We start from the raw sequence: 15,062 nt of genomic DNA on the forward strand, positions 1-15,062 counted from the left end.
ATTAAAATTAGTAAGAATTTCTGTTTAGATCAGTTTAGCTGAGCAGAGAAATCAGAAACAGTTCTGGAAGTCAACCCGTGTTTTCCTATTTAAATTAGATGTTTAATTTACATAATATAAAAGAGTCCCAGATACTTGTATTTTGTGTTCGTCACACACACACACACACACGTGAGGTAAAAGAGTTATTGTTTGATTGGGAATCAATATATTGTGACTCAGATTCATCAATCCATTAGCATTTGTTGAATTCTGTTTGCAAAGAATTTTGCTAATTTAATTTAATTTTATTTTTTGCTGAGGACGATTTGCCCCGAGCTAACAACTGTGCCAATCTTCCTCTACTTTTTGTGTGTGAGTCACCATCACAGCATGGCCAATGAGTGGTGTAGGTTCGTGCCTGGGGAACTGAACCCAGGCTGTGGAAGCAGAGTGCTCTGAACTTAACCACTGGCCCCAAATTTTGCCAATTTTAAATCTAAAATGCAAATCTGGCCATATCACATCTGTGCTTCAAACGCTTTAATAATGCTGTGATGCCTATAACGTCCAAGATGTTAGCTTGAAATGTAGGACCCTCCCTATTACTTCTGCAGTCTAACATCCTATCATTTCCATGTTGTGCTTTCTACTCCACTGAAACAAACTATTCCTGTTTCCCAATACATGACCCGCTTTAACAAGCATTCATCCAAGACGTCCTCTGCGACTGCCATGCCCTCTCCATCATTCTTTATCTAACCAATCTGTCTCATTTTCCAAGATTCGGTTGAGAAGCAATTTTTGATGAGAAAACTTCTCTGAATTTCCAGAATGAAGCACATCTTTTTATTCTTTTGTTCCCATTACACTATGTGAATATTTCCAATGGAATATTTATCAAAACATCCAATCTATGGCAGACTGTAAGATATTCGGGGGAGAGGGCATTCAAAGTCACCTTACTCATCATTGGTATTCAATTAATTAGCAGACTCCCTGTGCACAATTAATGTTTGCTGGACTGAACTAATGTCAGATGAGAATGATACAGACCTAATTTATTCCCTCAATGAAAATTGATTGACTATTTGATGCCGTCTTGATTCTTTCATTGGTGGTACACGGCATGATTCAGTTGCATCATATCCAATGGTGCCCTGGGGGCCTAGAGAACGTTGAAATAATTGCTAAACTGAATATATTAATAGATATTCCAACAGAGGCATATAAAGCAAATAACTCAGTATTTCTTTTTCTAATTCAAATGTTTCTAGACCTTGTGTTATTTCTATTTAAGATTACTTTAAACCACAATTTATGAGGCTGCTTCATGGATTAAATATATAAATTGCTTATCATCAGAGGAAAAAGTATCACATTCCTACTAATTAATTTGAACTCTATATCCAGATTAATGTGAAAAAAAGTAAATCAATATAAAAGATAGATTTAATAGCTATCCAAGCCAAGTTACACATGGTAAAGAGATAATTAAAACTGTCATGCTAGTATATTACGTATGCAGGACGTGCTGTGTTCTTAAATTGTACGCAATTAGATACAAAAAAATAAATTGGATATATTATAACCAGAAATGTTCTTGCCATTAAGAGAAATGACACTTAGATTCAAGTTCTGTAGTATTCTTCACTTATTTAAAAAGTAGTTGATATTTCAACGTGGAATTGGAAAACTTCGTGATAGACTATTTCTCTGTGTCTAATTGTGGCTCACGTTGGTGGTGATAACGCGGCAACTTATCATTCTTGCAGCTGTCTGATATTTTTGAAATGGTGGAAAATATACTGGATCGTTTGTGTCATGGTCTTTCCTTAACAATGTAAATGTAAAGGTGTAGATATTAAAAGATAATAAGGCATTATCATTTTATATAGTGTATATACTCAGTGGGTCTCATTCCTGGATTGACATTTGAGGGAGACATTTGCATTGAAAGGGAATGTACAGTGTAAAAAACAAAGAATTGCATTCTCATTTTTCATGTCTACAGAGATACATGCTATCAGCATTTAATTAAATTCATCGGGTGTAATTCTTTTACTTTGAAGATGGTTACTATTGAGTCTGTTCAATGAGAAAAAATGGCAAAGATAACTTTCTACTCAGGTACAAGATAGTCACAAATGGCAGCTAGATCATGTTTTGGAGGAATATTTAGCAAGTTAATGATTTAGAGTTAGATTTACATTGTATTGCTTACTAAAAAATCAAAATTTAAATTTACTCTCAAGAATTTTCAAAGTTAAGTTCACATATAAAATCAACAATCTTGATTTAAAGCGAACTAAAATTATGGCTACAGAATAACATGTAATCATATCCGTGTTTGCAGTTCTGATTTAGGAATAACAGTATACTTCTGTTGTGGAATAAGAGAGAGTATATTTTGTATTGTAAATATTAGTCCAAAATTCTTTTCTTGGAGTAATTTTCTAAGAAAAATAAACATATTAAAACAAAGCATGCATATGTTATGACAATTGGTTGAAGAAAATAAAATAATGAAAAATAACCATGCTCAGCACAGATTACAAATAAAGTATTTTGCTTAATACAAAGAGCCATATGTATATTCTACAAGAACTTTAAAACTAAAAAGTTCCCAAGAGACTTCCCAGCCCAATCCCTTGTTTTACTAATCAGGAAACCGAAATCCACCGGCCTATGTGACTTGGATAAGTGAGTTAATCGCAGACCTAGAAATTCTGCATAACAATTAAGAGCATTGCCTCTCTGACGTTCCATACCTCTCTCCTCTACTTAATTCTTTTCTTCCACTCCATACACAAGGACTTTTTATGATTATAGTGATGGCCTACAGAAAATATTATTTTGTAGATTCTAATGATTATAAAAATCGGCCCACAATTTTTACTTTAAGAACATGTCTATAGTTATGTACTGTTGCGTTGACTTTGACTCCTGGTGACCCTGTGAATGAGTGATGTCCACAATGTCCTACCCTCGACAGCCCTACTCAGCTTCTGTAGACTCATGCCTGTGGCTTTTTGTATGGAGTCAGTCCATCTCATACTTGGTTTTCCTCGTCCTGCTGGCTTCTACTTTTCCCAACATTATTGTCATTTCCAAGGAATCCTGCCTTCTCCTGATGTGCCCAGACTAGGACAGCCTCAGTTTTCTCATTTTTACCTACAGCGATAACTCAGGCTTAATTTGCTCTAGGACCCACTTGTTGGTCTTTCTGGCGGTCCAGGGTATCCACAGAGCTCTCCTCCCACACCATATTTCCAATGAATCAGGGTTCTTTTTCCTATCAGCCTCCTTCGCTGTCCAGCTTTCGTACCTGTACGTAATAATCAAGAATATGAGGGTGTCTATAGTCTTGGCCTTAACTTTCATGACTCCTCCTTACATTTGATGTTCTTTCCTAGTTCTTTCACTGCTGTCTTCCAAGTCTCCATCTTCCCTTGATTTCTTGCCCGCAGTCTCCATTTAAATTGATGGCAGAAGCAAGTAAACAAGATCTTTAACAATTTCATTGTCTTCATGGTCTGCATTAAAGTTGTTGTGTAGTTTTTCTGTAATCATGACTTTTGTCTTCTTGATGTTCAAATGCAGTCCTGCTCTCGAACATTTTTCTTTTACTTTCATCAGAAGTCGAAGAACATATAGAAGGAGATATTCAGCAAGAAAAATATCTCAAAAGTATAGCACATCCCACAAGCCCAATAGGAAAATTTAAAGGACTGAACTTCGTAATACACTCATTTAAGGACAGCTTGCAAATAACACAACTTAAGCTTTCTTTGCATTTTTGGTGCAGAAAGTTGACCAGCCTCAGTCAGTGCATTTCCTCAAGGAATCTCAGCTCCTGAGATAGTTTAACTTTTTACGTACATGTTAATCTTTATATATGTTAGGTGATTGCAAAGAGTATTAAAGTGAAAGTTACGGTTATACAGTCCATCAACATTTCACTTATAATCTCTCTTTAATGGAAGGTAAGAAGTAAAATTTAAAACACTGATATACTAAGAGATTCTTTTATTAGCTTTTATTCTTGAGTTGTTAGTCTTAATTATCACCTATTTAAATTAGCTTAGCTAGAGAGAGAAGAGCAAATATTTAAGATGGCAGTTATCACCCTTGTGAATTAAAAGTAACAAAATAATAAAATAATCATTAGTATGCTGACTTTTAAAATTTCCAGCAACCCAAATTACTTGGATATATCACTTAAAAATTAGAAATCAGTCATTTTAAAACATTTAGTAATTTTACTCCTATTAGACTAGGATCAGATCCTTCATCCCTAGACTTGAAAAGAATTATCACAATGTTTTTTATACTCCTATCCTAAATGGAATATATATGTAATATTTTCTCATGCTCCAAACAGTGTCACATTAGTCTTTTCAGCCTTTCACGCTGAGTTAAAGAGGCTGTCCTGTGTTCCATCGCATTCCCACTTACTGGGAGAATGATTTTAGGGAAGAAGGAAGGCAGGTGACCGGGACCAATCTCTTTGTAAGTTCTCTGAAAACTGTAATACCAAGAACCCCAAATAATTGTCTTTTTTAGGAGCAAAGTCCTTATCTATGGAATGTTTTGAGCAAGATATCCCTGTTTTAGGTTGCTTATGGGAAACACACTTCTCTTCTCTGGATTTATGATCGTGACTCCTGAGAAAATAACTCATAAGCTAGGTGAATATTGAGGAGTTGAGTGGAGAAATTTCATGACCTGAATGGTCAGGAATAAGCAGGAACTATGCCAGGTCCCTGAGATAGGGCGGGACTTTTGGCTGGGGGTCCTTATCCCACAGGAGTTTGTTTTGAGGGGATCTTGGGGGTGGGCCACTTGAGACCCTCCTGGTTTTTCTCAGATTTCGAGGCATACATAATATTGAGCCTTATACCATAGTCTCTTGATTGCTTGTTTCCTGAAATTATTGACAAAATTAGGTTCGAGGTAAGACCTTTATTTGTATAAATCTGATTTAACCATCTGATCCTAGTATCACCACATGCGTTGTATGAATTACTAGTCTTAGTCAGATCAACAACATGCAAAATCTCATGTAATGTTCTTTCTTCTCTGCCTTCAACTGACTATTTACCAGTTGTTTATTTAGTGGTTTGCACTATTTTAAACTTGCTATATCAGCCATATTTGTGTATCATACAAAATGAATCTAGAGAATGGGCGAGTGGCTTCTTAAACTTACGTTGAAATGTAAATGTTTTAGTATTAAGGGTGGAAAAATCCTCTTTCCTAGGGCATTGTGGTTGTAAAGAAAAGACAATTCTTTCCCTCAAATCATTTTTCAAGGTTTTTCTATGTTGCAGAGGACAAGATGAAAATATGGCTGAGCATCCTCACTCTCGTTTTTACTTGAACCTGGGCACAATTGGTTTAATAGTCCCTCTGCCAGCCTCTACACCAAATTTAGGTATGTTGTGTCCATTTATTATTGGGACACTTTTCCTTGCCAAAACTCAAGCATATTTACAAATGCTAAAGTTAACGATCAAAAAGCAAATTGAGTAATTATTACAAAAAACCCAAGGAGAGGCCCCGAAGCGTATCTGAGGGGCGAGTGATTTACGTCATTCTCTAGATGAGGTTTCTCCAACAATGTTTAAGGTAAAACATGGCGCAAGTTCAAATAAGACCATGTTGCAAATGAAGTCCTCTGAATTCAAGAACATAACATGACTGGAGAAGGAAACACAGTTATTTTCTTCTGTCGACCAAACAATGTAGATTCACTCTGTCCTTGTCCAGCAACTGCTGAGCACGGTGGGCAAACCTCCTACGTCTCTCACGTGACCTTTCATAATGACTCTAGATCACGTCATCTCCTTCTGCTTTTACAATTTGTGCCACTCATTCTATTCTTATTCTCTATTTTTTCTTTATATATATATATATATATATATTCTTTCTAAAATAGGAGAATAAATAAATGTTTTAAAACAAATCCTATTTCACACTTTGGCCAAGGTGAATATTGGTATAAACCAAGATTTCTCATCCTTGACACTGTTGATTTTTTGGACCAGATAATTCATTGTTGGGAGTTGGGGAGGAAGAGGTTGTCTTGCTCTTTGCAGAATCTTCGGCAGCACCGCTGGCCTCTACCCGTTAGATGCTAGTCGTACGTCGTGCCTGCTCCAGTTATGACAACCAAAATTGACTCCAGGCATTAAGAAATGTCTCCAGGGTTGCAAAATTGTCCCCTGGTGATAACCACGTGTAGATGGTGCTTGTCACCTAGTAATTGGTTCGTTAGATTGTTAAGAACTATGAAATAAAGAAAACAGACACTTAGTAAGAATCAATTCAGTTTTCATTTAATCTATATGGCAGTGCTTGCTGTGTGGGGGTTATACTGTGCCTGCTGAGATTTCCATAGACTTTATATTGGTAAAATCGATAGTCATGGTATTAAAATGCGTCCACATACAGAGATCTCCTACAGATGTACTGTAGATGGAAACACCAGCAGATCACCTTATCACCATAAATATTGCAAAGAAAAAGGACTCCCTGAATTCTCATATATTTTTTCAGTGCTATTTTTGGAGAATCATGCAAAATTTCTTCTAAATTTTTTAAATATAGGTGGTTTTATTTTGATTAATTGCCAACTCATCATTCTTTTGCCGTTAGTTATATCACCTTTTCAACTAGGATCAATTTGAATCCATATTCTTCTTTGGCTAAGTTTACATTTTCTTTAATGTGAGTTTAAGTTTGGGATCAAGATAAGATTGGCTGGATCCTCCACATACCTTAGGCTGAGTATTATTTGTATGGTTGTTCCTTTGTATTGTGTGTTTGCCAATAGACAGTTAAAAACAATAGAAATATTATAGAATGTGCTTTACTAATAATCTGCAAATTCATATTGTTTCCACATACTCAGTTCCGATTTGAGAAACATTGACTTTAATGTATAGTATGAAAGCTGATTTTTCTCTAAAAGAGAGGAAATAAATACGTGAAATGAAGCTTTGTCCTGCTTCTTAGCTTCCTTTTCAAAGGACTGCATGCCTCCTAGTTAAGGAAAGGAGGAGGGCTTGATTTTGCATTTTTAATAACACTCTCATTGATCATGTAACACCACAAAACACTGCATGACCTGGTGAATGTTCCATAATCCAAGTCAAATCTTTCCAGTCCATATAAAATACTATGCCTTCTTCCTCCTCTCTGCCTCTCAGGACCATAATGAGAAATGGAATGATATGATGCAAGTGAATGCTCTTTGGATTTTGAGGGTAAAGTCACTGTATCATCTTTATCATATTTATTCAGAGATGTACATAGTGAGGCATAATATATAGAGAGTATAGAATTACACTCTTATAGAGCTTCAAACAATTTCTTTTGTGACCGATGCCATTAAATTGGTTTGGCTGATGTTTTATTGCTTTAAATTGAACTGACCAAATCAAAGAGCTATTTGGATAACTCTAAGCAGCTTCAGTCTGGTTTAAATGATTCACTTAGTTTGTAATAATCTTGAGCATGAAATTGATTTATATATATATATATATATATATATATATATACACACACACACACACATATATATAGGAAATTTGATCCCCCTTTTAGGGGGAAAGTAAAGAATGGGAATGCTCTTGACTGTGATCTTATTTCCCATGATATACTGGGATCACATTTCAAAATTAGTAAATTACTATTTCCATGCTTGCTTTTCAATGAAGGAAAAAAGAGGGTGATTTTGTTAACTGAACTACCATTTGTTTAGGTTAAGTCTCACTAGTTTGAATCAGAACTCTATTTGCTAGGGAATATTGGATCTAGAAGCTGAGAAATAGCTGCCCTTTACTGTTTCTGGCTTATATCTATGATGTTCTCACAATGCTGCTAAATAAGTGATGTTATTCCTACTTTGTAAATGGGAATACCAAAGTTTGAAGGAGTAAAGTAACGTACCCGCATATCCAACATTGTCAGTCTAACTTCTGGTCTTTCATATTACTTCCTAAAGGCAGTACCAACCAGAGCATAACAGATCCACAGTGAGGACAGTAATAATATTTATTATCACTATTTATATAATCAGAGTATCCAGCATTTACTGAGCATTAACAATGTGTCAGATACTGTGCTAAGTGCCTTATGTAATGCTCTTAATACTACTACAACTTAGGAACTGTTATTGTCTCCATTTTACCAATAGAAAACTAAGGACTAAGGAGGTTTTTATTTACTCATTCAACCAATGAGAGTAAAACCCAGAATAGTTAGGTATTTGTTTCTTTGTTTGCTTATTGATTGCCTATTCCCAAATGCTTCCCAAAGAACAACTGGGAAAGGAAAACGTGGATTTCTCTGTGTCTGACTAGAGCACAATACAGCTAAAATAAAATTTTTCCTAAAAATAGTTCTTTGGAAGTTGTGATAAAAAAAATGGTTGAATAAACTATGATGTATACCCATTACAAAAAACTTAAAGAATTTTTAATGACAATAAAAAATGGCCATGATATAGTATTAGGTGAAGAAAAGCAGAATATAAGACTATTTATACAAAGCAGTATCTCTTACCAATTGGTAAAAACAAAAAGAAATTTAAATACAAAATACAAAAAAACCCCACCCAAATCAAAATATTAACCATATTTATTTCTGATATATGGTATCATGGATAACTTTCATTTTCTCTTACATACCTTTATGCTCTACTAATATCCTAAAACTGTATTGCTAACTTTCAAAAATTACTATAATCACAATATAGTTTTTAAACGTATACAAGATTTGAGTCCCAATGTACAAATTCAGATTGTGTGGAAGTTCTCATCCCTTTATCAATGATTTTAATTTCAAGCTCCCAACTTGATGTTCTTTGGGAGAATTTAATCCTAGTTGATCTCAGCATCATTCCATTACAGAGTCTTATTCAGTGTCGTTGTGTGCATACTTTATCTTTCCCAGAGACTGGCCCTAAGACTTACCAGCCCCCTGACCACACCCGCTCTTCTCCCAAACTCAGTGGCTCTCGGTTGCTTTTCCGATATGCCTGGGCACTTGAACCACTGGGAAGCTGTTGCATGGTCCACCTATAAAACATTATCCTAAAGGACAACCAGTTAGTGTATTTGAAGGAAAATATAAAGCGAGATGAAGAAACTAGTTTACCTACTGTTCAGATGCTAATGATATAGTAATTCAAAAACTTCTTTTTATGATATGTATAAAACTAATATTACCCTAAAAAGTACCTTAAATCTATATTTAACTGATATGTGAAATGAGATATGTAAGTGTAATATCTCTATACTATTGTGATTTATATTTCAAAATTTATCTCTGAATGTTATATAGAATGCTTAGATTAGTAATTTGAAGAATAAATACACTATTTATGATGAGAAAACAATATAAAAAAGCATATTCTTTAGGTCAGTAAGGGTAAAAAGCATATCTTGAGCAAAATGACACCTTGTTTCTACTTTAACCTATAAAATGTTAATTTTCAAATTAAATGATTTGTGTTTTCATGTATGTGTAAGATTGCGCAGAGCCATGGGTGATTTCGTGTGTCATCGACTTGTTCCGAATCCATCTGCAGAGCTTTGCTTCACAATTGCCCTCTTTAGTTTTGAGCGCAGTGAGCATGTGTAGGGATTGTTTGTGTTCACCACATTTTGGAGTGTAACATTATCCTTTTGGATAAGCAGTATGATATAAGGAAAGGAGATGGCTCTTTGGGTTTCTATCTAAACTAAATGGCACATTTATTTAATGGATGATTTGAGATGGTTGCTTAAGCTTTCCAAATCCCCATTTCTGCCACCTCAAAATGGGAGTAATAATACTTACTCCATAGATTTGTCATGGGGATTAAATGAGATAATAAATGTAAAGTGCTTAACACAATGGCTGACTCATAAATATTAGCCGTTATTATTATTGGCACTGTTGTTCACATTTCCTAGTTTTTTTTGGTAGCACATTGGATTATTTAGTAACTGTTTATTTTTTTATATTTTCAGCTTCTAGATAAATTTTATTATCCAGCATCTGTTCTTAACCTCATAAGAAAACATGCCTTACACATTAATTTTGCAACAAAAATAAGGTTTTAATGCTCATACAGAATCATAATCATTTTCTAGAAGGAGCTGCCTTCATATCAAAACATAATTTCCAGGACTTACTGAAGAGGTTCTCTGAAATGATTGATGTTAAAGAAGCGCAGAAACAGGAGTCATGGAGACAGAAAATATTTAGAGGTGGCAGGCGTCTTGGATATTATCTCGTTCAGCCCCTAAGTTTGCAGATGAGGAACTAAAACCTCCTTGAAAGAGATAAAATAGCTCTTTCTGAGACCAACCCATGAGGAACTAGTGGCAGAAGTATACTGGACTTGTTTCAGCACTTAGTCCAATCCTCCTCTCTTGTATCACAGCAAGAGTAACGTGCACATCTTCATTTCTAGTAGAATTCAATCGGTGTGTGGGTGTTGGGCCCAAGCATTCTGCCTTGTATGTAGTAGCTACTATTGAAATATTTTTGAAAGAAAGAATCCTTGTTTTATCCATCAAACATATAGAAAGTTTGTAAAACATAAATAATTGCTCAACAGTTTACACTAAAGGATAATTATGCAACCACAGGTATAGCATACAATTGGGCTCCTTTGCACACACAGGAATTTTATTGACACTTAGTTAAGGGTGAGGAGCCAATGAAAATCTCAGATTTTCTGGCAAACAAAAGGATTGTTGCATGCCCAATGAAATAATGAAGGGATATATTGAGCCCATGCTTAAGCTACCTTGAAATAATGAATCAATTCATATGGGAATCAGTAAAGGAAGGCAAAAAAATCTAACCATTAATATTCAGTTCACCATAAGGAATTAAAAACAGGAATATCTGCACAGAACACCTTAAGCTCAGTAAATCAGTGCCATCAAAATTATTATGAAAATTACTCTTCTCGAGTCACAATTTCAATTTCTCAGATTATTTGTGTGATCATTTAACTGCATAGGAGAGTAAGGGTGTGCAATTTGGCTAAGAATTACAGTAACTGACAACAAAGAAAGATGTAAAGTGGGAAACGTGAGAGATGGAAAGAAAAAGAGAAGGAAACGTTAAAATTAATACAAAATGTATGTTTGCTAGTAACACTGTCCTCAATCTTTAGCAAATGTCCTTTAGTGATTTAAAATATAGAACTTAAGTCTTTTGAAATGACATGTTAAAGTAGAATACTAGGGACCGTCCTGGTTGTGTAGTGGTTAAGTTTGAGGGCGCCACTTCGGCGGCCCAGAGTTCCCGGTTCAGATCCCAGGTGCAGACCTACCCATTACTTAACAAGCCATGCTGTGGCAGGCGTCCCACATATAAAATAGAGAAAGATGGGCACTGATGTTAGCTCAGGGACAATTTTCCCTAGCAAAAAAGAAGAGGATTGGCAGCGGATGTTAGCTGACGGCTAATCTTCCTAAAAAAAAAAAAGTAGCAATAGTAATCTTTATATTGAAATGCTGACTTACCATGAACATGTTATTTAATGTGTCATTTTCATTCTTAATTTTGGATGCTTTTTAGTAATAATGTATTGAGTGAACATTAACAAAGGATTATTAAAATTCTAATGTCAACCAAATTGATATATCAGAATTCTCAGGACAAATAGTTGATAAAATTATTCCACCCATTGTGAAAAAGAAAAAATAATACACACACAGACACACACACATAGCATGCTTCTGAGCAGTCCGTATTCCACCATAAAAACCTCTCCACCTTATAACAAGAGGAGATTTGTTGTTAAAAGGGTAGCATCTCCACTGCTAAATGATGTGGAAGGATGCTCTGACCGACCACACCATTCTGTATAGATTTGACATTTTCCCTGTGCTTTGCATGGCGTTCTTCACAGAAGGTGAGTGTTGCTTGGATTCTCTTGAATGCACACGTGCCACCTTTCTCTCCTCCCCGACCCTCTTACCCATCTCCAGCCAGCAGTGCTTATAGTATACTTTTCCATAAATAGTTAAAAAATATCCAATTAATCAAAGAGGAGCCTATTAAATGTCAAAATATCTCCAAATAAAAAAAAATGAAGAACGATCTGTAATGAATGTAAAGTTATTCTGTCTTCAATGTATCTGTATCTAACAAATCCTTTCTTAGAAATTATTATAATCTTTGCGTTTACTGATTTATTATAATCTAGAAAAAGCCAAAATGTTTGTAACTACAACTCTTTAAAATCCCACATCAATTCTGCAAAATTTCCAGAGCTAAATTCCTTGTAAAGTAAGCCTATGGAAATGTTTGATCTGCCCAAATGGAAAATAAAATACTGAACCCTTGCATGTCTCTGTAATTAAGTAAATCTGACCTATGTAATTTTTTCTTCTACTTTCTGCTTCCTGTAGAAAAGCTTGTAGATGAGATTGAATTTAAAAGCACAAAATGAGGGGTCGGCCCGGTGGCGCAGTGATTAAGTGCGCACATTCAGCTTCGGCGGCCGGGGTTCACCGGGTCGGATCCCGGGTGCGGACATGGCACCGCTTGGCATGCCATGCGGTGGTAGGCGTCCCACATATAAAGTAGAGGGAGATGGGCATGGATGTTAGCTCAGGGCCAGTCTCCCTCAGCAAAAAGAGGAGGATTGGCGGCAGATGTTAGCTCAGGGTTAGTCTTCCTCAAAGAAAAAACCCCAAACCAAAACAACAACAACAACAAAAAATAAAAGCACAAAAGGAGAGGAAACCTGTTCTCATCTAGAGTCTTGTCCAAACCCCAGCTGTTTCTTACTAACTATGAAGCCCTGGACAGGTCATTGATTATTTCTGAAATCAATTTCCTATTTGTAAGGTGAATATGAGAATTTCTGTTCTTTAATATTGTGAGTATTAATTAAAGAGTTTAATAGAAAATGTCTTGTTCATAGTGATTGTTAAATAAATGGAAAGCATTTGACTCTTCACTTGAAGAGCAATTTGTGTTCTAAGTCAAGAAATATATTGCTTAAGAATGATATCAAAATGACCTAAGACAATGTGATCTAAGTATGAGCCTATGAGTTCCAACTATTAAAGAAATTGAGGAAGTCAAAATCTTATATAAAATTTAGGATGATCTTTACCGACTCTGGTTTAACCACTAGATAAGAGAAATCCAGAGAGGCTGCAATTTTATTGTTTGCAAACTAGGTGGTTTATGGGAGACACAAAATTGAACCTACAAGTCTGCCAAGGGATAAATTTTCCCCTTTTATCTATCATTTTTATGTTCATTTTGCCCCTTATCATATAAGTTCATGAGGAGTTAATTATACTCTATTAGTGTATTCTCCAAGTATACTATCAATTTCTTGAAGACATGAACCATTTCTTATACAGCATTTCTATCCTTCTCAGCAACCAAAAATATACCTTGCACAAAGCAGGTACTAATTTTTCAGTTGATTTTTTTAAAGGTGGAAATGATTAGAAATACATTTCTGATTTCATTTAGATTTTAGTGGATATTAAAGTCAGGAGTTTTCAAGAAAATGGAGAAAGTGGTCATAATCTATTATGATCTATTTTTTTATATCTATCTGCTTTCCAAATTCTAAGGCAAAATTAAGGTGGGAAAGGTAGTTTTGTAGGCGAGCACATTACAAGTTAATTCAGAGTTCTAAGAGCAAAACTTCGACATCTGCAGCTAGAGCTTGATGTACAAATATTCTAAGGCAATAAAGGCCACATCGACCTATCATTTGAGTAGAGGCGAGTAAAAAAAATCTTCTCAATGATCCTTAACAATTCTTTAAACCAAACTAAAGTAGACTAACTTTTAGCAGATCATTGACAATTCTAAGGTTATTCCCTTCAGTGCTGTTACCAGTAAAGCAAGAGATTAGAGGATTTAAAAATCTGCGTTTAGATGCCAAAACCAGGGTGAGAACGATGCAGGACACAGCAGGTAGCTGCCTCTCAGTGCTCGCGGTCAAATGAAGTCGCCTTATTGATGGGCTTCCCTTATTTTAAAACTGAACAGTATATCATGTTGGAACTGTTTTTGCCTTGTAGATATGTTTGGTAAAACTTTTTGACCTATTGGGTTTTATAAATTTTATTTAAACATTATAGGAGAATCTGAGTTTCCTAAAATTTCTTGCTGTGATCAGTCCCAATTAAAGACTAATAAGTACCTGTGTTCTCACAGAGTCCCACTAGTTTTTCACATTGAGAAACTGAATTTGAGCAGAGTGCATAACCTCATAGTAGTGAGAGAGTAGTCAAGATGAAAAATATTGAAATAAATAATTAAATAGGTTCACTCTCCCTAACATCAACCATGGTGAGCACTTATTTCCTTTTTTATTTAGAAGACCACATATTAGACCAGATATACTGGAGGCCAATAACTGCATGTTACTATTATAAAGAATGGTATTTTATCACAATTCTTTTTGGTTCCTATGCTACAATATTTATGATGTAACAGTGACAGTCAAAAAACTAGTCCGTCCTCCGTAATTCATGTGTCCACAAAAGAAGAGATAATCTAAGGTCTCTCTAGAATACACATCTTAGATCTAAGAGGTACTACGTCACTTTGAGGTCGATGTGACATTAATTACTTAGTCTTTGAACTTCAGCTTCCTCATCCTTCAAGATGAAAGAAAAAGAAAAAGATTCTTCACTGCTAAAAAGAGAATAATTGAAACCAACATTATTTTATTTTATTATTATCTTTAATTTAGCAACCTAAAGTAACATATTTTTTCATCTTTACTGAGGTATAATTGACAAATTAAAATTGTATATATTTAAGATAGACAATTTCATGTTTTGATATATGTATACACTGTGAAATAGTCAACACAAGCTAATTAACATATATTTTAGATCAGTTGTGAAGTCTTCCCAGCTCAGTGCCAAGCTCATCCAATGCCCTCACTACACTTCAGGTTCTTCTCCTTTTCCATTCTGTGTTAGTTTCCTATGCTGCATAACAAATTCCTACAAAAGTGGCTTAAAGCAGCACACATTTATTATTTTACCATTCCCGTGGATCAGGTGTCTGGGTATGGCTTAACT

General features: G+C 35.1%; 1 protein-coding gene across 1 annotated transcript in view; it reads left to right on the forward strand.

Annotated features, from left to right (window-relative positions):
* CNTNAP2 (contactin associated protein 2) overlaps positions 1 to 15,062 on the forward strand; it is a 1,871,002-nt gene that overhangs the window by 799,940 nt on the left and 1,056,000 nt on the right. The window lies entirely within an intron of this gene.

Source organism: Equus quagga, chromosome 8, assembly GCF_021613505.1.
Source record: "Equus quagga isolate Etosha38 chromosome 8, UCLA_HA_Equagga_1.0, whole genome shotgun sequence".
Classification (NCBI taxonomy): Eukaryota; Metazoa; Chordata; class Mammalia; order Perissodactyla; family Equidae; genus Equus; species Equus quagga.